The sequence below is a fragment of the Nothoprocta perdicaria genome, unplaced genomic scaffold, assembly GCF_003342845.1.
Source record: "Nothoprocta perdicaria isolate Ctin4 unplaced genomic scaffold, notPer1 scaffold_115, whole genome shotgun sequence".
NCBI classification, from domain to species: Eukaryota; Metazoa; Chordata; class Aves; order Tinamiformes; family Tinamidae; genus Nothoprocta; species Nothoprocta perdicaria.
The window spans coordinates 666,573-689,551 of NW_020454261.1; the positions used below are offsets into that span (position 1 = coordinate 666,573).

Here is a 22,979-nt window from a genome sequence, read left to right on the forward strand (position 1 = left end):
AAGAAGAAAGAGGAAAAAAAAAGGAGAAAAGAAAAAAAAGAGAGAAAAAAGCTGGGGATGCTGTTCAGGAGGCAGGGACCAACCGCTCTCGTTTGGCTGTTTTGAGGCCACTCTCACCCCGGGGCTGTCTGACGCGGCGCTTTGGAGGGCTGTAGCGCTGCGCGCCCCCCCGTTGCGCCCCGACACGACCCCGCGCATCTCTGCGCGGAGCGTGGCAGTGCCCCCCCCGGCACCCTTCCCCCCGCCCCGCTCCCGGGGGCCGCAGCGCGGCGGGGGGGGGGGGGGTTGCTGCGCGGTCGCTGCGCGGTCGCTGCGCGGGGGCTGCGCGGGGGGGGCGGTCGGCGCGCGCTGCCCCGGGGCGGTGACGTCAGCGGGCTCGCCAGCGCGGCGTTGCGCCGGGCCGAGCGCGTGCTCGGGCGAGCACATGGGCCGCGCGCCCCGCTCCGCTCCGCTCCGCGCTCCGCTCCGCGCCTCCTGCAGCGCCCTCGGTGAGTAGCTGGGCCGCGGAGCGGCGCGGGGGGGTGGGGGGCACTGCGCGACCGCTCGCGCGATTGCTTATTTTTAATTTTATTTCTAACCCTCCCCCCCCCCCCCTTCTTGTTTTGGGTTTAATTTAATTTAATTTATTTTTCGTCCGTGTGTTGGGGTGGCGGTTTGCAACCTGCCAAGGGGGTCGCCCCTTTCCACAGGGCCAGTGCGGGTGGAGGGGGTTGCAAGGTTTTTATTATTATTTAAAGCGCTGGGTCGAAGCCGCGCTAAAAATAGCGGCGCGGGGCCGGGGCCGCCAGCAGCGCCGGCGGGGCAGGACACGCGCGGGGCGACACCGGGAGCGGCTCCGGGGGTCCCGCTGCCCCCGCGCCCCGCGCATCCCTCCCGCGGCGTCGCTCCCGGGATGCTCCCGCGAGGACCCCCGTCTCTTCTCCCACAAAGCGGCGGATTCTTAAGCGGTCCTGCAGAGGAGGCCGCATTGCTTGTACCTGGACCATGCTCGGATGCTCTCCTAGGCCTCGTCCCKTGAGGTTTCGCTCTCAAGCTACGGAGCTCCTGGTTGCTGCAGCTGGAAACACAGGCTGGAAAAATCCCATTGGAGGTGACAGTTGTAGAAGAGAGATGCTTTGGCGTGAAGGCTTTGGTGGCCTTGGTGGTGACAAGTTGGGGCATGTTTGTCCATGGTCAGGCACAGGCTGCCGCGCGCCTCGTCCCACTTCCGTTTTAAGGCTAGTGTGCTGCATGGTCAAAAATGCTGCGTTCTTTAAGCCTTTGCTTTAGCATGAGGTATTTGGCCCATGTTGGTTCTGGGGCTACTTTATGGAGCATTAGACATCACTAAGTGCACAGGGCACAGCATCCCGTGTACGTGCCGGGTGCCACGGGCTCTTCATCTCTTCACTGTCACTGATGTCAGCTGCTGCCGACTGGTTTGGGTTATCCTGAGTTCAGACGTATGTGTTATTTCTAAAAACACAAGTAGATTACAAAAATCTAGCTCTGAAGTGTTGAAATCACTGTAAGAAATACCGATACAATCAGTTTCTAATATCCAGGAAGGTCTTGTAAACACTGCATGCAGTTTCCTTTCCATTACGATTTGAAAAAAATAGGTTATAAATATGTATGTTTTTCAAGCATGTGGACCAGTGGGATGGATGCTCTGCCTTTCGTGGTGCTGCATATCTGTAGTAAGCACCACCTCACACCCCAGGTTGCTTGGAGGGATCTTATACGAGTTTGCACCATTTCAGAAGATGTATTTTATTTTCCTCTCTGCATCTCTTTCTTAGTATTAAGTCCAGGCTGACACCTCGATCTGTTTTGTGTTTCGGATAGATACACCCGTGCTTTTGTGCATTTTAAGTTGCATTAATGGGCTGTGCAGGTGCAATTTGGCAGCCAGTGGGAAGCCTGTGTGCCGGTCGGGATTAAACCGTGCGGTATCGGCAGCATCCGTGCTGGTGTCGTGGGATGGGGACGGTGGAGGCTCCCTACGCCGGCCAGGCCTGCGGATTTTCCAGCACCCGGTGCTCGCGCGTCCCGATGTCCATGTGATGTCACGGGAATGCAGCAATAGTGAAAATAAGGAAGAGCTGGGGCCTGCCACTGTTGAAAGGCCCATCTGTTGCAGGAATGAATTATGTATGTGAATTAGTTTTTGAAAACGAAAGATTGGCTTCCTGTATGAACTTGCATGGTTGGAATAGGGCTTTTGTGGGAGCTGACTGCTTTCTGAAGGGACTCTGATTTCAGTTTGGTGAAGGACTTTATCCATGAAACTTTCAGCTTGCACTTAATTCCTTGCAGGATTAGAACTGCATCTTCTTTTTAACCGGAATGCTTCACAAAAAGGACTTGGATATGTTTTGCTAACTTTCATCTCAGGAATTCCTAGCAACGGAAGATACACATAGTGCCAGAGTTGTGGCACGGAGATGGGGGGTTAAAATAGTACATCTGCATGCATTTAGTATACCAGCATATTTTAGTATAGCAGTRTATTTTGGCCTTTTTTGTCGCTTTGCAGATGACGATGTGCAGTGGGGTGCTACAGTGTCACTGTTTTCGTACTGGCCTCTTCCGGCTTTCTCAGTAGTTTTGCTGGTGCAGCTCTGCTGCCAATTTCAAGGTAGGGCTTTCTAGTACCACATCTACCTATGCATATATATATTTTTAAACTGCTCTGCACAAACAACAGCTCCGGCAGGATATGGGAAGTGGGAAAGCTGATTTTTATGAGTGGGGAGGCGTTTCTGTGGCACGCAGGAGTTCTGGGGATTCAGCCCGTGCTCGCCACACGCACGTTCAGCGCCGGACGCCCGCGGTGCTGCAGCTTGGAGCTGTGCCGGGCGTTGGGAGCCGCGCTGGACGACGCCGYTGTGGCACCAGCGAAGGCAGCGCTGGGGTGCGCGCCGTGCCCGCCGCGGGCCGGGTGAGGACGGGCCCCGTTCTTCTATCTGTGGCATGGTGCAGGGCGGTCTGTCCCAAGCTGTGTTCCTCCTGGCGCGCCGCCGTGGTCCCAATGGGCCATGATCCTGCAATGGGAGTTGAGAAGGGTGCAGAGGTGCACGCTGAGGTTACTGAGAGGCAGATGTGTAGCTGATACCAGGGAAGCTCTGTCTGTTTGCAGCTAGGGGACAGATCTTATTTTCAGTTACGGGACAGATCTTGTTTTCAATTACAAGACAGATCTTATTTTCAAGTACAGGACAGCGTGTCTGTGTTTGCCTCCTTGCTGGCCGATGCTTTAGTGTTAAACACCTGCTGCTTTCCTGGGTGGATTTATGGAGAGAATGAGTGGGATAAAACAGCAGTCTGTCCGGAGTCCTGTCTGCAGGGCTTGCTTTGCCTTGTCCCAGCTACATATGTTTGTAACAGTCTGTTTTCTTATGCAGCCAAATGCTCGGTACCCTGGCGAGGAACACTGCTTTCAATGTGCAAAACGAGCAGCCGCGTTTGGTTTATTTATACACAGAGATACCATGCCTGCTGTATGCGTGCTGTGTGCATGCAGCTCGGGGAGGACATCATCTTGGAGACCTCTCAGTGCTGAGACTTGCAGCGTTCCCGCGTGTTTCTTGAATTCCTGCTGTGGCAAGTGCCGGAGAACGCTCTGCGTGTGGCTTCTCCTGGTCGCCGCGTACGTGACAGATGAAAAGCATCAAGTTTTTACCTGGTGCATCGGCTCCATCCCGCTACATTAGGAACATAAATGAGCGTGGGGAGAGGCCAGCCATGTGGAGCCATCTGGATTAGCTGCAAGCCACGTGGATGGGATCAAAATGCCTTTTACCGCATCCCGCGGCATTGCTGTGCTCGGTATGTGAATCCATGGTGCGGATGTGCCGACGTGTGCGGAGCTGTATCCTGGAAATTGCTGATTTGAACGTGGGCTGTTGGACTGTTACTCCAGGGTTTCCAGGCAGGTTAATTCTGCCCACGCTGAAGCCAGCACCATCCCATCTTCATGGCTGTTGATACCTTAATTTTTTTTTTTTTTTTTTTTTTTTTTTGGCAGATTCTGAAATTGCACTCCAACCTTCTTGAAGGAAAAGTGATCTGTAGGCAAGTAGCTGCCGGAGAAAATATTTTGAGCAGAAAAGGACTCTTTGTTGAGGCTGTGATGAAAGGCAGATCTGGAGCCGGTGGTTGGGATGTGAGGCAAGTCAGGAAACTGTTGGGATGAGGAAGCTCAGCACAGGTCTTTAATGTCAACGTAACCGGAAGAATTTACTGGAAGAAGAGGTGGATTCCCCCTCTCAGTCATTTCTRCCTAGAAACCTGAGTGGGAAAAAATAATAAATACCCCTAGGCTCTGGAGTTCACCGATGGCAGAATTTAAGCTGTGAGTTTTAAAGTTGGAAAACTGTGGTTCCAATTCCAGCTCTCATAACCACCCATGATCGTCTTTTCCCCCCTCCAGTTGACCCAGTCCACTCCACCCTGGCTTCCCAGGTGTGCCCAGCTTCCCTGCATAAGAGCTCATATCATGCCCGATCCAGACCTAGGTTTTACCACTGTCATTTAGCTGATTAGCAGGTATGTTATGCCAGTGAAATCTTTAGTGTGGATGGGTTGTCCCTGCTTCTCGTRCTGGAAGAAGCCGTGCATGTTAGATCTGCTCCGAGTTCTTGTGCCCTGGARGATTTTTTGCTGTGCTGCTGCTTTTAATTGGTTGCCTCCCTTTTATCCTTTGTGTCTGTGAGGAAAAACTTGAAAGCAGCGCGTGCACTCTTGACCTGTGATGTTTCTAGAGGTGCTGCAGGGGCAGCATCTTTTGCTGTCCTGTATAAACCCAGCTGGGATCAGGTAACTCAGCAATTCGGAAACAGCTTAGTGACAGTTAACAAGAGATAYGACTCCTGACAGACTTTATGCTCTATATTTTGAGGCCTAGGTTTGCAGCCATCTCTTCAGAAATAAATAATTAAAAATAACAGCTGAACAAAATCCCTTGTGGTATAAAATGCATTGCACTGCACAGTTTTGCAGTGGCTAGAGCTGCTCCATGCTGCACCCTGGGACCTTTTGGCTGCTGTGTATGGAAAGAGCTCTGGCACAGATCCCTCTCTGATGATGTTAAAGGTCTGTATTAATAAAGGTTATTGTAGATGAATATAGACCAACTACAACAGACTGTAGAGGTCATATGTCAGTCCCCTGCCCRTGTTTCAGCTGATGTTTTAAATAGACATACGTACGAGGAAAATAACTTATCTTTAAGAAAAGATCCTTTTGTACTGCACATCCTTTTGGAAATAATGACATTTCCAGCCTCATATAAAAGCCAGGAGTGTAGTGTCTGTGGCAGACAGCTTGAGACATGGCTCGGTGGTTTTCAGAGGAGACTGTTTGCTATATGCATTGCACGTTTATTTCAGGTCTGTCACATCTGGCCTCTTGTTCCTGTTGGATGGCTTTAGGAGCAAAAGCTTACTTTTCTTAAATGTTAATGAGTGAGATCATATAAGAACACTAGCACGAAAAGAACAAATGTTTGAAATGCTTGGTAATATAGATGAAAAATAATCAGTCTTGTTTGCAAGGCTAAATGTGCCTGAAAGCTAAAAATCTTTTTTTTTTTTTTTTTTTCCCACTTGAAGCAAGTATGTTTCAAGACAAATGTAAATAACAGTGTTGCTAGCTAACGTAATTTTGTTCTGGATTTAAAACAGTATCATGTTTTGTAAAAAACCTATTTCTTAGATACAAGCTGTTGTGGAAATGTTTCTCTCTGGAGAGGCTTTGAATCTCTAATCTCAGGGACTATCTTAAAACATGTCAGAGGTACAGGTGAGCTGCCCGAGTGTGGACAGTGGTCCCAGTTCACGTGTGAGGTTGGACTGCTGATGTGAAGGTTTCTTTTCACTCTCAACTCTCTCTTTTTGTGTTTCTTGATGAAAAAGTTAAAAAGGTGAGCTCAAAATGGGAGGAAAAAAAAAGCAAAAACAAAACAAAAGGAATTAAAATTCTTCATCAATTTAGAAATTTTTGCTTTAAGTCGTGTAGTGGGACACAGTGGAAGGAYGCACATTTTCTGAATGTACAAGGTTAGAAAATAAATGTGATTAAGATTCTAAATTCCATAATGGAAAGAGAAATATGTATTGCTGTGCCTCACAGAGGGGCTGAAGAGTTTTTTGCAGAGCCTGATGCATGTCTTGATTTTGTCCTGATTTGGTGTTGATCTGGTGTTAGGTGAGACCATGGTACTTCTGTGTGCTGGTTTCCATCAGAGGGAAAYGTAGACTCGTGAGCTGAGAGGAAAAGTCTTCAGCTTGGATCTGTGTGGAAGAAGGACCAGAATGAAGAAGGTGTCTCTTCAGTAGACACCTACATTGTATGACCTGACTAATGGGAAATTGTCTTCATTAGAGAAAAAGGTACTTTTTTAAACATAGACCTGTTAGCGTGGGTGAAAACTAATCTGTTACACAAAACCACTCTGTTGAAGATACAATTGATATCTCAGATCAGTGGAACCGCAAAATGTCTGCTGGCATGAGTCAGATTTGGATATTAATATGTAAGAGAATATGTTAAATTGGTTTAATTGCTCTGTTCTTTTAATCAGGGCCTGTAATGCACTGCCTGCCTTTACTGCCCTCCGTAAGTAATGTTGTCACTGGCTTCTGGGCTCCCCAGAACAAGAGGGRCGTGGAGCTTCTGGAGAGGATCCAGTACTTCTAGAGAGGATCCAGTGTAGAGCAACAAAGATGATTAAGGGACTGGAGCATCTGTCATAYGAAGAAAGACTAAGCAAGCTGGGCCTGTCTAGCCTAGAAAAGAGAAGAACGAGAGGAGATCTGATTAATATGTGTAAGTATCTGAGAGGAGAATGTAGGGAGGAAGGGGCCAAACTCTTCTCAGTGGTGGCCAGTGACAGAACAAGGGGTAATAGGAACAAATTAAAACATAGGAAGTTCCATCTCCATGTGAGGAAGAACTTTTTTACTAGAAGAGTGACAGAGCCCTGAAACAGGCTGCGCAGGGAGGTTGTGGAGTCTCATTCTTTGGAGATCTTCAAAATCTGCCACATATTCTAGGTGTTCCTGCTTGAGCAGAGGGGTTGSGCTAGGTGATCCTTAGAGGTCCCTTCCAACCTCAACATTCTATGGAAGTTTCTGTCAAAAGTTCTCCATTCCATGTGAAGGATCACCCTTGTGTATTGTACTTGCACGGTAGAGTTCAGACTGCATTGCACATTTGAGTGAATGAAGCTTCCAGCACCCTGATGAAACAAGTAGTGATGTTACTCTTACTTTGCAGCGCACAAAGCTCAAGCTATGAGGAGTTTGTCTTGAAAATATTTTCCATATCAGGAGTGGTTAATTTGGAGATGTGCCAGGCCTGGCTGTTGGAAGTATATCTTGTATGGTGATGGGCTGTGGGATAGGATCTAGGAGARTCTGCTCTAGGCAAGCCATTTCGTAACTCTGTCCTTCCACTCTTTTTGCCTCTATAGCCGACAAACAAGTCAGGGCAGAGGCTATCTCTTGTGTGTAGTTCACAGCTTGGGACAATAAGAGTTCCAACACCAGTGACGTCTCCCAGTTTTACTGTAAGTACTGACAGAAATGGTGTCTGGTGCTTCTGCTAGAGCTCTGTCCCAAAGACAAAGCTGATTTTCAATGGCCACTGGCTTTGAGGAGGAGCCTGATGCCTGGAACGGACACAGTCAGAAAAAAAAGCTTGACAAAAATATTCACCATGAAAATATCAAGTCTTGCAAATGTCGAAGAATGGGAAATAAAACTCCATCTCCTAGTTAGTGTGAAAGATAAAGCTTTTTAATTTTTTAAAATTCTTCTCTACTGAGATATAGTACCATTCCTCATTGGGAGAGAAGAGGGAGGAGATAGGGAAATGAAGGAAACTTTTCAAAAAAAGTCATTTTATTTTTAAAGATAAGTTTATCAAGTATAATGTAGAGGTTTCTAAGTGGTAACTTGTGTATAACCGTCTTTCAGACAAGTCATGGCCTGCTCAGAACCCCAAATGTTATTCATTAGCATAAGACATAATATTATGTTGCCAAGTGTTGTAGGCTGTCCTGCTTGGGTACTCAGTGTCCCTGCCTTCRTTATAAATCTTGATAGCATAAGAGACTATCAGAGATCTTATTTTGCATGATCTCAGTCRGTTTTAGTGACTTTTTTTCTTGGATCAAGTTCTTTCAATGTGGAATTCTAATAAATAGGACATAAAAGTACAGCACTTTGTTAGTTAACGGCTAATGTTGCCTCATGGAGCAGTGTGGTGTGGGAGGAGAAAATAAGGCAGAGGAGTTAAACAGCTTACAGTCACTTGTGCTGATCCACTCTGGCTTGGAGAGCTTGTAGTTGSTCTTGCTAATGCATTCCTTTTCCTTGTAATACTAGGAGAGCCAATGTTCCCAGAAACAAACACTTGTATCTTGTCTTGCTTAGATGGAAGATCTGGATGGTGAGCAGATTAAAATGCTGTTGCTGCACTTTGACACCAGCAGGGCTGCTAAGGCTTGCAAAGATACTGAGATACTATGGGGAATGGGATTGGTGTGTGGGATCACTGGCTCCCAAGACTGTGCTCTCTGTTGCACCACACTCCCTTGGAAGTCTTGGAGTCTGGACTACGTCTATTTTAGACCTCCCTGAGGCATGTCAAAGTCTGTAAACCCATGAAATACTGCTAAAAACATTAATATTTCATTTGAAGATATTATAGAATTTCTATACCCATTAGTAGCTGGCATGGRTTAAGGCTGAGCTCATGCGGGTGCAGTTTTATTGGAGGCTTGGCAAGGAGAGCAGGTCGGCCCAGAGAGCTTCCCAACCTCCCCCTGCTACCACGGAGCACGTGGGTGCAGAATAGGGAGCTTGAAGTGGTGTACAGGGTTACTACCCCGGGAGCAGTGACGAGATTGCGTTGTCCTTGCGATCTCCTTGCTTAGAGCCCTCACAGACCTTGCAGCAGGTGAGCTGGCCAGGCAATGCAGAGGCCAGTTCTTCCAGTGTGGAAAGGAGCCTTAGCTTTATTTAACCTTTTTGTACATGTCTGCTACCAGAGAACCCAGCACTTGGACGTAATGGGATCACAGGTGAAAAATAGCTCTTTGAAGATGTATTCCAGCTCTCCTGGTGACCCCCTTCACCAAAGGCATGGATCCACAGTTGGCCAGATGAGTTTGTGCGTTGGAAGCACCTTTGGATTTATTCTGGCAATAAGCTTTTCCACAGCAGCGCCATCATTTCTCTCATCTCTGGCTGATCAAGAGATGTTGCTCCGTCTTTCTGGGCAGAGTCCTGATGTTGGTTGTGCTGACGCACATCATGTCTTGGCTTGAGAACAGCAGGTCACACCTGAGTATGGAGATTGTAGTGCAAAGGAAGCTCCAGCCAGCACAGAAAGCTGCTCTGCAGGAATCTCATCCTCTCTATCTGTTAGAGATAAAGTTTGAGGTCTTCATTCTCTCTTCAAGGTGCTGCCTTTATGGACCTCAGGTATTAAAAAGGCTGCTTGAAGCTTTCTGCTGAAGACCACAGAAACTTCATGCAACAAAACAAACCTGTGCTTTCAGATGATCCTGTTTCACACTGTGTGACTGTACTAAACTAGGAGCTAAGGACTGCCAAACTCATCATATTCTGCTGCAAGTATGAGGTATGTTCTCTTGACTCTTATTTTTCTAAGTACAGAGCAATATTTATATATAATGTTTAAAGACAGTTGGGGCACATACAACCAAAACAAGRCCCTCCATCGCTGGATTGAAGCAAAGAGGACAAATAACACACACCAGATGGTAATTCAACACTTAATACGCTATATGAAAGTTAATCTGGCGATAAGCACAGTRTTTAAACTGATCATTGAGGAAAATATACTCAGATGGAATTCCAGGTACCTGGGGTGATTTGTGCCTTTTCAAACATATGAAAATTAGGAAATAGCAGGATTAAGACATGAGCCCAAACATCCTTAATGTTACACTCCCTCTCCTCTTTCACCTCTTTGAAACTATAGTTAATTACTGGAAATTTCCTGCACAGAAAGGATTGGATTTTAACACCCTGTCATATTAACTGGTCAAGGCAAGTCATTTTACCTAGCTGGTGTATTAAGTATTAAATGTAAGATTTATAATTAAAGATCTTTAATTATTACCTTGTAGATAGATTCATAGATTCTAAGGTAGTTTGTGTATGACTTGGTCCTCTTCAGTTTGGGAACCTCAAAAACATGAGACTATATTTTAAACAAACTAGCATACATAAAAGGGATTGTGCAGTTAAGATCATGATGGGTACAGTGATTCTTTTGTGGGTTGCTACCCTTAGTACTTGCTGTTTGAGGAATGATGGATCTTCACATCTACATTAGTAGCTTAAGCGGAATTCTGAGAACAGGGAATGGGTGGGTATCTGCCTGCTCTCTGTTGTGGTTTAGTCCTTGTCAGCTTCTCTTCTGAAGCAATATTTTTAGAGGTGCCCATCCAGGATTGCCATGTACAGTGAGATAATACTAAATCTTTTGGCATCTCTTATGCTACTGCAGTCAGTCTGCCTTTGTTTGCTTTTACTTTTTATCTGTATCATATCTTTACCTTAGGTCATTGGCTCTCTGGTACAGAGAATGGCTTTTATATTCTATTTTTATGTAAAGTCTACCACAGTCACATTTGGTATATGAAGCTCATGGTGATGCTATATTTAATGCTAATAACATAGATATTGTGCTGATTTTCCTCCGGAGGCTCTGAGGCTATCTGTGCTTAGGTGTTTTCTGCACTGCTCTTGCACTTAGCAGTAGGGAACAGGGGAGTTCAGTTGATATAAGAAGGGTACCAAAAGCTTCCCCAAACAGGTAAAAAGTGCCAGTGTTGTTCTGAAGAGTCACAGGCCTCTATTTGCTTTCATTCAGAGGGGTTGGCTGGAGCATAACACAGTGTAAATTTTTATATATGTGTATGCTTTCATATATATTTGTATACAAACATGTATGTGTGGAAGTGTGTAAGCTTTATTGCCTGTTTAGCTTTTTCTTTGCTTCCTCCTGTTTCCCTCCCCTTCCCCTTTTCTGTTCCACTTCATGTTTGAGTTTTGTCTCTGGGGTTTTTCTTCATATATGCATTTCCTTTTTTTTTTTTTTTTTTTTTTTTTTTTTTTTTTTTTTTTTTTTTTTAATCTTACCTTCTTTCCTCTTTCTTTCCTATTCTGGCTTTTCATGCTTTACTTTCTGCTCTGTGTGTTTTTGCCTCTTTCTGCTCCAAGATGTTTTACAGTTTACCTTTGCTTGCTTTGCCTGTGTACCCAGTTAGCATCTCTGCAGCCCCACTCTGCACTGTTGTTGCTTCTGCAGATGAGAGCAGCAGTGCAGCTGGGTCTCTTCTCCACTTGCTTGAAAAAAAGGAATCAGGGAGTCTGAGCTGCTCCCATTTCCCCTTGCTGTAGATAAGTATCAGTCTGTTATTTATTTACTTTTTTTTCCCTTCCCCTGTGCACTTCAGATTTGCAGATTTTACAGCTGAAATGCTTTTCAGATCTGGCCATTAAACTGAAGTGATGAGTAAGGGTGAGCGGTCACAGTGCTTCTCTCCAGTGTCACTGGCTCCTTAGYGCTAAGGAAAGGCCAGGTCCCCCCTTCTTTGTTGGCGATGGCAAGCTGCACGCCAAACCCTGGGGTCAAGTTAGCTCTCTCTTAACTCCATTAGCTTTAATGCTGCAAGCCTGGGGCTTTCTGGCAGGGTCTTGAACCCRTTTCCCCTCTCCTGAGTAGTTTGGTCCTGGTTTTGCAGAGTTCTGGTAGTCTCATGAGTGCAAATGGACTGAGCTCAGCCATTGCAGTGCATCTTATGCTTGGTGTCCTCCTGCATAAACTAGCATTGGAGCACCGGGACCAGCGAAGCAGACAGCTCTGTGTGTGTATTAGTAACAGCTTCATCGATCTGAGCAAGCCTAATAAGCCCTAGGCGAGTGCTCCTCAGGGAATGCAAACAGAAGGAGTGCTGGCCTTGCCATCCTGCAGCGCGAGGGCTGGTGGGAACTGCAGATGAAAGCGTGGCCAGATCCTGTGCGATGCTTTCCGTTTCCATGAGCTGTAAGAGAGTTGGGCAGAGAGGAACCTCATGAGGTTCAATAAGGACAAGTGCAGGGTCCTGCACCTGGGGAGGAATAACCCCAGGCATCAGTACAGATTAGGGGTCGACCTGCTGGAAAGCACCTCCACGGAGAGGGACCTGGGAGTCCTGGTTGACACTAAGTTAACCATGAGTGAGCAGTGTGCCCTCGTGGCCAAGAAGGCCAATGGGATCCTGGCCTGCATCAGGAGGAGTGTTKCCAGCAGGTCRAGGGAGGTGATTCTGCCCCTCTCCTCAGCTCTGGTGAGGCCGCACCTGGAGTACTGTGTKCAGTTCTGGGCACCCCAGTATAGGAGGGACGTGGAGCTTCTGGAGAGGGTCCAGAGAAGGGCAACCAGGATGATTAAGGGAATGGAACATCTCTCGTATGAAGAGAGGCTGAGTGAGCTGGGCCTGTTTTCTCTGGAGAAGAGACGGCTCAGAGGGGATCTGATTAATATATATAAGTTCAGGAAGGGAGAATGCAGGGAGGAAGGGGAYAAGCTGTTCTCACTGGTGGCCAGCGATAGGACGAGGGGTAATGGCCACAAGCTGRARCAYAAGAARTTCCGTCTCCAGGTGAGGAGCAACTTCTTTACTGTTAGGGTGACAGAGCAGTGGAACAGGCTGCCCAGGGAGGTTGTGGAGTCTCCTACTCTGGAGGTCTTCAAAACCCRCCTGGATGCCACCCTGTGCCACATGCTGTAGGTGTGCCTGCTTGAGCRGGAAGGTTGGACTAGATGATCTGTAGAGGTCCCTTCCAACCTTAAATATTCTGTGAATCTGTGAATCTGTAACACGCATTGTCTTTCAGTGCTTGACTCATTGTCTGTCAAAGCTAGGTGTTGTGACTGCTTCTGATCCTAGAAACAGAGGGATCTGAAGTAAGGAAACCCTTTGATGTTGGCAATTTGAAGAGCACGTTCAATATCATGTAGGGAACTGATATCTTATTCTTGACTACCTCAACCTTGTGGGCTGAGGACACCAACCATGGTAGCTGGATGGCTTCATTTACAGAATGCTACTTTTTCTTTTTTCTTTTTTTTTTTTTCCCCCAAGAAATGAGAGGACCCACCATGGCATCTTTCCCGCCCTGAGAAAGTGAATGTTTCCAGGCCCCTGTTTACAGGTTTTTGCTTGTTTGATGGGTGCCAGTTCTAGAGGTGTCTCAGACTCTGGTCAGCTGATCTSTCCAGGAGGCCAGTTCATACAAGCAGATCTGCAGAGGGGATTTTTGTTGAGATTGGAATCACCTCCTGGGACATGTAACGTGATCACACGCTTTCAGGGTATCGTCAAGGCGAATAAACAGAAATAGGACTTCAGACCTTCCTATTCCTGATGATACGTGAGGCTTTTCAGATGAAGCATAAACAGTCAGTGTCGTGTTTCATTCAGCATGACTCTTCATTTTTTTTTGTTTTTGTTTTTCTGCCCCTGCAATGCAGCCTTCTTTCCCAAGCAGCTGCTCTCTGACCAGTGTCCTGGCAAACTCACCCCTGCACTCTGCAGCCCTTGGGTGAAGGGGTATCTCAGGGCATGTCTATAACTTGATCTTTCGGATGACTCTTGCACACGTGGCTCAATTAGTGCCAATTGTTAGGGTAATTTTCTATTTTCGAGACACTTGGGGCCTGATCCTGTTTCCCTTGTGCTCCCAAATGAGATTTTTCCTGGTGCTCTTTGGAGCAGGGATGAGCTGTTTATGTGCTATGAACCTCAGCAGCGCCATCARTCCCTTCCCCAAGGTGGTAGGACTTGAACTCCCACCAGCAGCACTAGGAATGGGATGTGGGGCTGAATTGTCCCATTGCATCAGAGTGATGCAGAAGACCCTACCTCAAAGGGACACAGTGCAGGTCATGTCTGAGATGGTAGATCAACCTAATGCAGAGTCATCGTCACCCTGGGTTGTTCCAGGATAGTTTTTCCGCCAGGTGCTCTACCTACATGGAATGCAACAGGCTTGCTGTCCTGGGGCAGATGCTTGTTTTTTCCATGCTTTTCTTTGGGCAGTGGCCAAAGCCTGACGTTTTGAAGAAAGTAGGTGAAAGTGGATGGCTAAAAAATAAGCAGATCATATGACAGTTTCTTTCAAAATCATTTCCAGCTAAGGTTGATGTGAGTCCAAGCCATGTCTGCCCACTGACTGGATTGTTTACAGGTTGTAGGTGGCAGATTTGAGTTAGCTGAAAGCATCTAACAAAAAAAAAAAAAAAAAAAAAAAAAAGGTCTTTTTTCAGTATCTAAGTGTGTGGCCTGTGCTACTTGAGTGTCTCTTTTAGGCCACTCAGTAGTTTTTCTAAGTGTTTCTGCATTGAAGTTGAGAGATAAATATAGCTCTGAGCTGATGACTTGAAAGAAGGCCATAGTAAGCGTTATGTTGCCATACCCAGTATTTTTTCTTCTTATTTTTTTGTGGTGTTTTTTTTCTAACTTAAAACGGAAAGCTTAGCAAATGATGTTATTTTTCCTGTTCAAAGGAATTACATGCYAGAATGCCATTCACTGACTTATGCTGCAACCAGAGAAGGACTAAACCCCCTGCTCCTCCTTTTTAGCCYAGCGCTGTGTGTTTGGAAGGCGAGTGCGTTTGCAGCTGAGCCAACTATAATAACAATAATTCAGGATGAGAAGCTCGGAGCACCCTGTGATTAGCAAAATAATTATTGCACAGTGTATAAATTGAGAGATGTTTTTTGACACAGGAACAGAAGCATGTGTTGCAGCTGCTTTAAGAGGCAATCAGCTCATGTCACCCTGTTGACGTTTCCAGTGCAGAGTTTTGKGCCGGAACCACACAGAGCAAATCATGCTTTTCAGATGATTGCTGTTGAGTTTTCCAGTAACTTCTGCTGACATAAGAGCAGCCAGGAAACTTTCAAATAAAAATTTTACTCGCTCTGCTCTTTTTCCCCTTTGTAAATTTTAATTTGGACCAAGTTGTTGTGTATGTTCTTCCTGCTTGCTAGGAGGCCACGCTTTGGCTAGCTGTCAGCTCCTAGACTTAAAACAGGATAGGAAACCTCCCAGAGCTTTTTCCTTTATGGGTGCTAGTTCAGATCTGGGTCAGGACGCTTGTGACAGAAGTCTCTTTTATATGATGCAGCTTTGACATTTCCAAAGCAAGTCCATAGGCTCGTAACTGATAACTTGCAGCCTTAAAATCTAATCTGCCGTTCTGCATAACAGCGAGCAAGGAATTTTATGCATAGTTTCCTTTGATGTTTCGTCAACAGCGAGCGATAACGTGGGCAGGGTTTTTCCCGCGCGCGCGGAGGCTCTGTGCTCGTGCCCTGCCTTATCTCCCCAACCTTTGGCACTGGGGCCCTTTCTGAGCCCTGACCCAGTTTCCCCAGGCCTGGTGACTTTAGTGGCTTTGTACTCCCTGCCACCGAGTGATTTGGACGCCCAAGTCCTATCTTGGTGGCCAAAATGACTTGAATCCCCCGTGTCCCTGTGCGGGTGGCAGTGCAGTGAGCCCATCTAGGGAACTCGACAAAGTGGCTCACAACTAGGAAGTGGTCACAGTGTGGAAGCAGTGTGGGGGAAAAAAAACATTGGAGGCTGGTGAGGAGGTTTGATCTGCCCTTTGATGTGCCCAAGCCTGCTTCGTGCAGCCAAAATGGTAAAATGCTTTTGTATTAGGGAGGACTAAGGGCTTTGTAGCATATCATTTATTTGCATGTGCTTGGGAAATTTCTGATGGGCTAAAATATCAGGTATGTTTGAGGAATTGTATCAGTTAAACTGAGATCTAGTTCTTGTGTGTATAATCTCTTCAGAACCACCTCATGTTATTTGTGTAAGACCTGTATCAATAGGGCCTGGATTTCTCTTGTGGTATTGGATAACTGTAATACACAAATCATGCTAATTTATCTTTAAAAATGCTTTCAATAGACTTGYTTGATTTGTGGCAAGAAGATGGTGCATGTCCTTTGGTCCCTTTCAATCTTGCTGGCAGTGATTCAGTGTTTTTCTTTCATATATATCTGTCGGTGAAAGTGATGAGCAGGGTGTTTGTGTTTTGACATGAGTGTCTGGGGTATGTGTGTTTATGTGTATATGTGCAGGTAGGTACACGTACACACCCACACCCACACCTGCCCTTTTTGCATTTTACAAAACGTATATATAAACATTTTTCCCCTGACTCAAATATGACCGTTATTGCCTGTCTGCAACCAAACAAGCTGTTGAGTTAATACCACCACATAAAGTTCAGGAAAGACCAATGAGCGTGTTTCTAATAAGAGGATATTCTGGTCCTCTTGATAATCAAGCCCCCATTGTAAAATCATTTTGAGTCACAGGTTTAAATCTTTGTTCCAGTGGAAAAAAAAGAAATTAAGGGCAGCCCAAACAAGCATTAAATCCTGTTTTTTAGCAGAGCTGCTTAAAATAGTCCCAAATCTGAATCGGAAGAATGACTCCAAGGGAAAAGAGAAAAGTCGAAACAATGCGAATCATAGTTTGGTGGCACAAATCCTTTGTCCTACCCCAAACCCTGATAGCAATTTGGCGGGGTCAGGAGACTGGATTTCCTCACCATGAGACACTGCATGCTTTAGATTTCTCTGTGGAATTAGATTTACATCTTCCATGCTGGTAGTTACCTCNTTTTTTTTTTTTTTTTTTTTTTTTAATTATTATTATTAAAGAGATTCCAGTAAATTAGTCTAGAAGACCAGCACAAATGATTCCAGCTCTACTGAGCTTGATTCTTCTGTCTTCCTTTTCCCCTCTTGTTTGTAGGGAAGATGCTTTCAGGAAAATATTTGGGAAATGAGGGTCTCATTTGGGTTTTGACCTCTCTTCCTCTCCTTGCTCTATTGCTGCTTAGGCAAGCCAGGCTTCCCAAAACGGACCTCATCTCAGCTCCTGTGCCTTTTGCCCTTTTTATCCATTCCTGGTTGTGTTGGCAGGCAGGCAGGTGGATTGTTCCCRGGCCAAGGTGAGCTGAGCAACCCTCCCTTTTGTTACAGCTGCCTTACATTTAATATAACACCTCCACTTATTCTTTTCCTCACCTCTGCACAGGAGGAGCGACCCATGGTCTCTGCTGTCCATCCCACCCTGTCCCACTSTGCAGGTAGGGCTGGTGGCAGAGGTATGAACCACATTTACACGTGCTCTGAGCCCACTCTAATTTCTGCTTCTTTACCCAGGTACTTCCTTGGTTCTTGTGACTGTAGTACCGAAGCATCCCTGCAAAATTAAAAGGTGACAGTGATCTTAATCTTTTCCTCAAAATGGTCCCTGAGCAGAGTAGAAGAGTGATATTGGCATATGAAGCTGACATATTTATTATTRATGATACCTTTAAATGATTAAACAATTTTTTTCCATGCATTATTTAGGGGAATTATGATATTCATCATTAATGGAAAGATGTCTGTCAGAGGAATGTGTGATTCTTATTCATACCTACCTTCTCTCCTCCATCTGTTACTTCTTGTCCGTCTTCTCCCAGCTCTTGTTTTTCCTTTTGGAGTCAGTATTCATCCTTCTCTAAAAACCTGTCTTCCCCATTGACCTCGTTAACCTGTGGCTGTGAAAGRGGAAATATTTTTTTTTCCTGGACAGATAACTAACTGTAGGTGTTAGCATCACCTCTGTAAGGGTCATGGTAATCCAGGTAAGGAAGTAAATTTGAAAAAATAAAGACTAGAAACAGTCAAGAGTCCTTTCCAGCAATGTCATTTAGATTAATGTTTTTATTTTACTGTCAAGGATACTGGAAACATTAACAAACATGCCCTTAGGTGTGAATGTGTCCCCATGATGTGGGGCAGTATTGCAGCTGTTTTATAATGGCAATTAAGACAATATTTGCAGGCAGTAAGACAATTAATACTGCAGTTATGAGATGCCAGACTTCTCAAGGTGGAATGGGWCGGGCTCAGTATGTTGCAGTGATTCTCTGTCAGTGACCTAATATGATTCAGATATTGTGTATGGCTGAGGTCATATAATAATCTTGCTGACGTAATTCTCAGATTCCTAAACATCCCTGAAAATACTTAACTTTAGCATAAGCAATTCCCATCCTGACCTACTTATCTGTTTGTCCTCTATCAGAAGAGGACAATTCACTGCCCAGCTCTTGGAATTTTGAGGCTTTTCCTTGTGAAAATGAAAAGGATTGTCTCTCTGCACCAGCTAGTTTTACTGGATTGTTAAGTAATCAAATTAAATTTAAATTATATTAAATATATATATGTATGTTTTTTTCCATGCATCGGAAGCAGAGCTTCCAAGGTGCAGATAAATTGTGTCCATTTGCTCACCTACTGCAGTACATAACATTGTGGTGCATTTATAGGGTTTGGGTTGACCTCCAGAGTCTTTGTGTTTCATGAGAACTAGAAAGCAGTACCTTTTAATTCATGGAAATTAGAGCAAAGTTCATTGATGCTTCATGCTTTTAATGTCTTTAAATAGATTCTAATAATCACAGTAAATTTAGAGCTTGAAGTTGTCTAAAGTCATTTACCTGAAAGCTATTTCTMAAGAAATGTATTTAAATGAAAGCTTAACCGCTGACGTTGGTTAATTTAAGTCAAAACTGTAAAATGGGCAGTATTTTTTTAGTTTTGGRGTTAGAACAGAGGAATAAAACCCCCATTAAGATGCAGACTTGACTCACTGGCCTTGGCAGTGTTTTGGGGTAATGATGCTTCTCCGCAGCTGCAGCAGAAGGTCTCTGTTTCATTGCTGTCTCGAGTCCCACCAGCCCTGGGAGATGTGAGGGTGCAGGAGGAATGTGAAGTATCTGCATGCTGGGTAGGGTGATCTGAACACGCACTTCAAAGGGGCTTGTTGAAAGTATGATAAATTACATTTGAAATCATGACTTTCTCTAAAGTATGTAGAAAAGGAATAACTGACAAGTCAAAATATTAATWGAGGTAAGACTCCTCCACTTTGTTCTCCTTTATGCCCCTGCCTTCCTTTACTTATGCTTGTTTCTGACTTTTCAGACTCAAAATTCTTCCTGAAAGAGCTTGGAAAAGGCTTAATGTTTTTGTAGCTTCTTTATGTGCAGCTTTACTAGGGGAAAATGCATTTGTGGCTTCTTCATATGCATCTTTACCAGGAGAAATGATTTCTTTGCTATCTTCTCCTTCCTCTTATTTTATTCATGACCTGCTTGCCCAGCCTCTTATGCTGGAGAAGATTTGGTGTATTTTTTCACCTGGCTTCTCAAGTTGTTTGCCTGTCCTTGGCATAGTCTGTCTGGAAATGGTGAGGTAGCAAGAGGAGGGARCCCACACGTGTATGAGCAGGGGAACACAGTCATTTCCTGAGCAAACTGCAAAGAAGGTGCTGCGGGTCTTCAGGTAAGCCATATTTTGTAGCTCTTTGGGCAAACTGTTAAACTCCATTGCACCCAGGGCACTATGATATCAGGGAAAAAGAGGAAAAAATGTTTCCTGGCTTTTGTGACTAATCAGTTTATGGCCAAGAACATAAGGATTTATTGTTTTCTTTTTTCTTTATTTCTTTTCTTTTTTATTCTACCTAATCTCTCCATAGAGGTTCTGTTTAGTGTCTTAGCCTTGTTTGAAAAGTGGAGTTTATCTGCTGCTATTATTACCCAAATGCAGAGAGGCTGCTTGCCTTCTGGCTGCGTTAAATCCAGTGGGGATCACTTTTTGTGGTATGTGCAGCACACATACAAAATACCCAAAACACTCTTTCTCTTTCTGCTCTCCAACAGCCTATCCTGCAACTACAATTCCTTTTCCTTTAAAATTTGCAGATGGTATGGCAGGCTGAGTGTGATGCTTCCAAAGGTCTCATTCCCTATGGTAAAGTTTCTTTTGGCATCAGAGACGAGGCAGGGCTTGAAGAGCCAGAATAGGATATCTCTGTAGAAAGTGTATGCGAGCCCTCTCTCCTGTTTATGTAGAAGCTCATTTGAACTTGCTGTAGATGTGGAAGTGTGTCCCTTCCAAAGAGATGAAGAGATTTCACTCACAAAGGTTATACAGCTTTGCAGAAATTTGGGAGGTAAAGACCAGCCTCCCAGAAAAGAGTCCCAAAGTACCCTTCCAGGTAGGGCATGGAAGCAAAGAAACCACTGTTTCTCACAGGATATTTCTAAGATATGCTAGTGAAGTAAAAGGAGCCTTGGGGCAGCTGTAGGCTGAGGTGGTTGACCCTGCCACCACCAGGGTGTCCACAGAGGTGCATCTGCTCATCTCAGTTGGCTTCAAGCCACTGGGCTGTGGCTAGATGTAGACTAGGACATAGCCAAAGTGCTGCTGGACCCCAGTGTGCTGCAGGGGCCAATGCTACTGCATGTGTGAGCCGGAACAGTGACGCTACAGGTGTCTATGACACTGACCCCGATGTCTGAGGGAGGAGGGAGAATCACAACCAMGTTCTTCATTGACGTGGTGCTTCTGCTCCCGAGCTGCCCAATTTGACATTTCTGGTCCTCGAGAGACCAGTGCCGCTTCCTTCAACACTGCGCCCCCGTGTTGGCATCGCCTTTGCTTGGCATCTCACCACCACCAGGGTCCTCCTTGGTTCACCACCAAGGAGTTTGCCATCAGCCGGCTCGTTTGCTGTCAATAATTCCTGGTGGATCTGGCACTCGGTGTGACCTTGCTCCKGCAGGCACCAGGCACATGCCAGGTCCCATGCACGCTCTCCCAGTTGGACCCTGGCTACCTCCATGGGGGTAAGAAGAGGTCTCAGCAGTGAGAGTGCCGCTCCAGGCAATTGAGATGAAAGGGAAAAGCCTGAACTGGTGCCACGGCTCTGAATGAATCACAGGAAAAAAAGTTCTGAGTCATAATGCCTGCTGCTCCCGAGGGGATTTGTTGTTCTCGTGCGCTGACGGATGCGCAGGGAAGCGGCGGGAGGGGCTTTCTCCGATGCTTCATCAGGGAAACACGCGGCCGCGCTGAGTGGGGCCGAACACCTGCTCCTTTGGGCCCCTCGAAATGATCTGGAAAGGAGGGTAATGTATCCACCCTGTGCCCAAAGCTCAGCGGTGCAAACCTGCATGGATGGAAAGTGGCTGTCGTCCTGTTGAGACCAGGTCCTGCAGCTGCCCGGTCGTATGGCCCCAGTTCATTTTACAGTGTGTGTTTTTAAAGGGCAAGTGATTGGTGATTTGTTGCCATTTCCTTCTCTCATGAGATTCTTGCTGTCCTCTTCGATCCAGAGGTGATACCTCCCCAGAGAAACCCTTTGTGCTAAATTACTTTTGATTAGGACTTCTCCCCCAAAGATGTGCAAAACGAGTAGTTTAAGCAAAAAAAAAAAAAAAAAAAAAAAAAAAAGGCAACTGCACCGAACCCCTGTGACTGGTGCTGTGCCCAGGGTAGGTGCAGCGGATGGTGCCCCAAATCTTGTGCAGAGCCCCATGGTGCAGTGTGTGGCACAGCAATCTGCTTGGAAAGGGCAGCTTCTCCCCTCGGAGCCACGTCTTGACCGTGTCGTTATTTTAGCTGATTAGATTAATTTCCTGGATGATGTAATCAAGTGACATTAATTATGTTACCAATCAGAGCTGCTGTTTTAGCCTCTGCGTTCTTGTAGAAATATTTTAGGGTACTTGTTACTTGTTTGCTTAATGATTACTTTACAGAAATAGCAGCTTTTATCACACTGATGCACTCAGAAGAGAGGAGCGAGATTTCAGTGGGTAAAGTGTTAGGGGTGTTGGGCTGCTTTTTTGCCTAATACTGTTCTTTGTTATTATTASAGGTTTCTATGTTGTCTTCATCGAAAAACTGGAGGGATCTGGGAAGCTAGGGATTCCTGGAATGTCTGATCCAATTTTTTCTGCTCCTTGTATTTTCTATGCTTAAAAATGGTTTGATAGGGTACTGCCGACACTTGGAAGTTCGTAGATTTTTTTTTGGTTTGTTTTATGCTTTTTTTTTTTTTAAGACTAATTTTGTGCCAGATCAGTTCTCAGCTCCACTTTTCTCTCTACCTATAGGAAGGCAGCATTTCTGGATGGGGGGTGGATGGGAAATTTACTGTGAAATGACATTTGTGGTGAGGTAATAAGTGTAAATGCTGGTGAGCAGAGTTCGTCTGCTTCTGATCTGGGCGATACTGCTTTCACCTTGGACTCTGTGGTCTGAAATACCAGCAGGTGAGGTTGCTGCTGCTGCTATGTTTGACTTTTCTGCTGGTGTAGCTGAAACCAGTTTCCAGAGCGAAATGAGCTTCTTCAGCAAAAGAGGGGAAGAAAAAACAAAAAAACCTCCCTGTTTCCTTCCTCTGCCCTCCCCAGCCTTCATAGAGCTATTTCCAAATTGGGTGCATTTTCTCAGCATAAAGAAAATGATTGGGGCACTGGATGTATTTTTGATGCCCCCTCTCTTATTTTACAGGTTGCTAGCAGATCTTAAGTACAGATCAAGCCAAGACAAATGTGACATGTCTCAGTTTCTGTGGAAAGAAGCTGAAGTGCTTTTGTATGTGAGGATAGGAAATTTGTAAGTCCTGGATATGGATTTTGTGTTTTCTTCTGTGCATGAGATCAGAGGGGGAAAGTAAGCCATTGAAGAGTGAGGTGGATTTTTTTTTTAAGATACTAAAGCATTTCCTTATATGAAAAATCTTTTCTGACTTGAGTTTTTTTCTTTTTCTTTTTTTTTTCTCCCTTTTAATTCACATGACTTATACTAAGGCAGGTGTTGGTGCAAGTGTTCTTAGTCTATTCTGCTGACCTAGACTGAGGACAGACACTTTCTGAGTCAACTAGAGCTCTTTTAAACTGCGGTTCCTCCCTAATCTACTGAAGGCAAAAATGATGCASGTTATCTCAGACAACCTGTTCAGATTCTTTAGGCCAATCTTGCTTGCTGAAACAGATTACAGAACTCATATTTAATAAGTGATCTGACCTATG

At 45.3% G+C, this 22,979-nt stretch overlaps 1 long non-coding RNA gene across 1 annotated transcript in view; it reads left to right on the top strand.

Annotated features, from left to right (window-relative positions):
* Nucleotides 1-9,524: 9,524 nt before the first annotated feature.
* LOC112959420 overlaps nt 9,525-22,979 on the top strand; it is a 31,898-nt gene continuing 18,443 nt past the window's right edge. The window contains exon 1 of the long non-coding RNA XR_003251614.1: nt 9,525-9,633. This is a non-coding gene — a long non-coding RNA (uncharacterized LOC112959420). The remainder of the gene's footprint in view (nt 9,634-22,979) is intronic.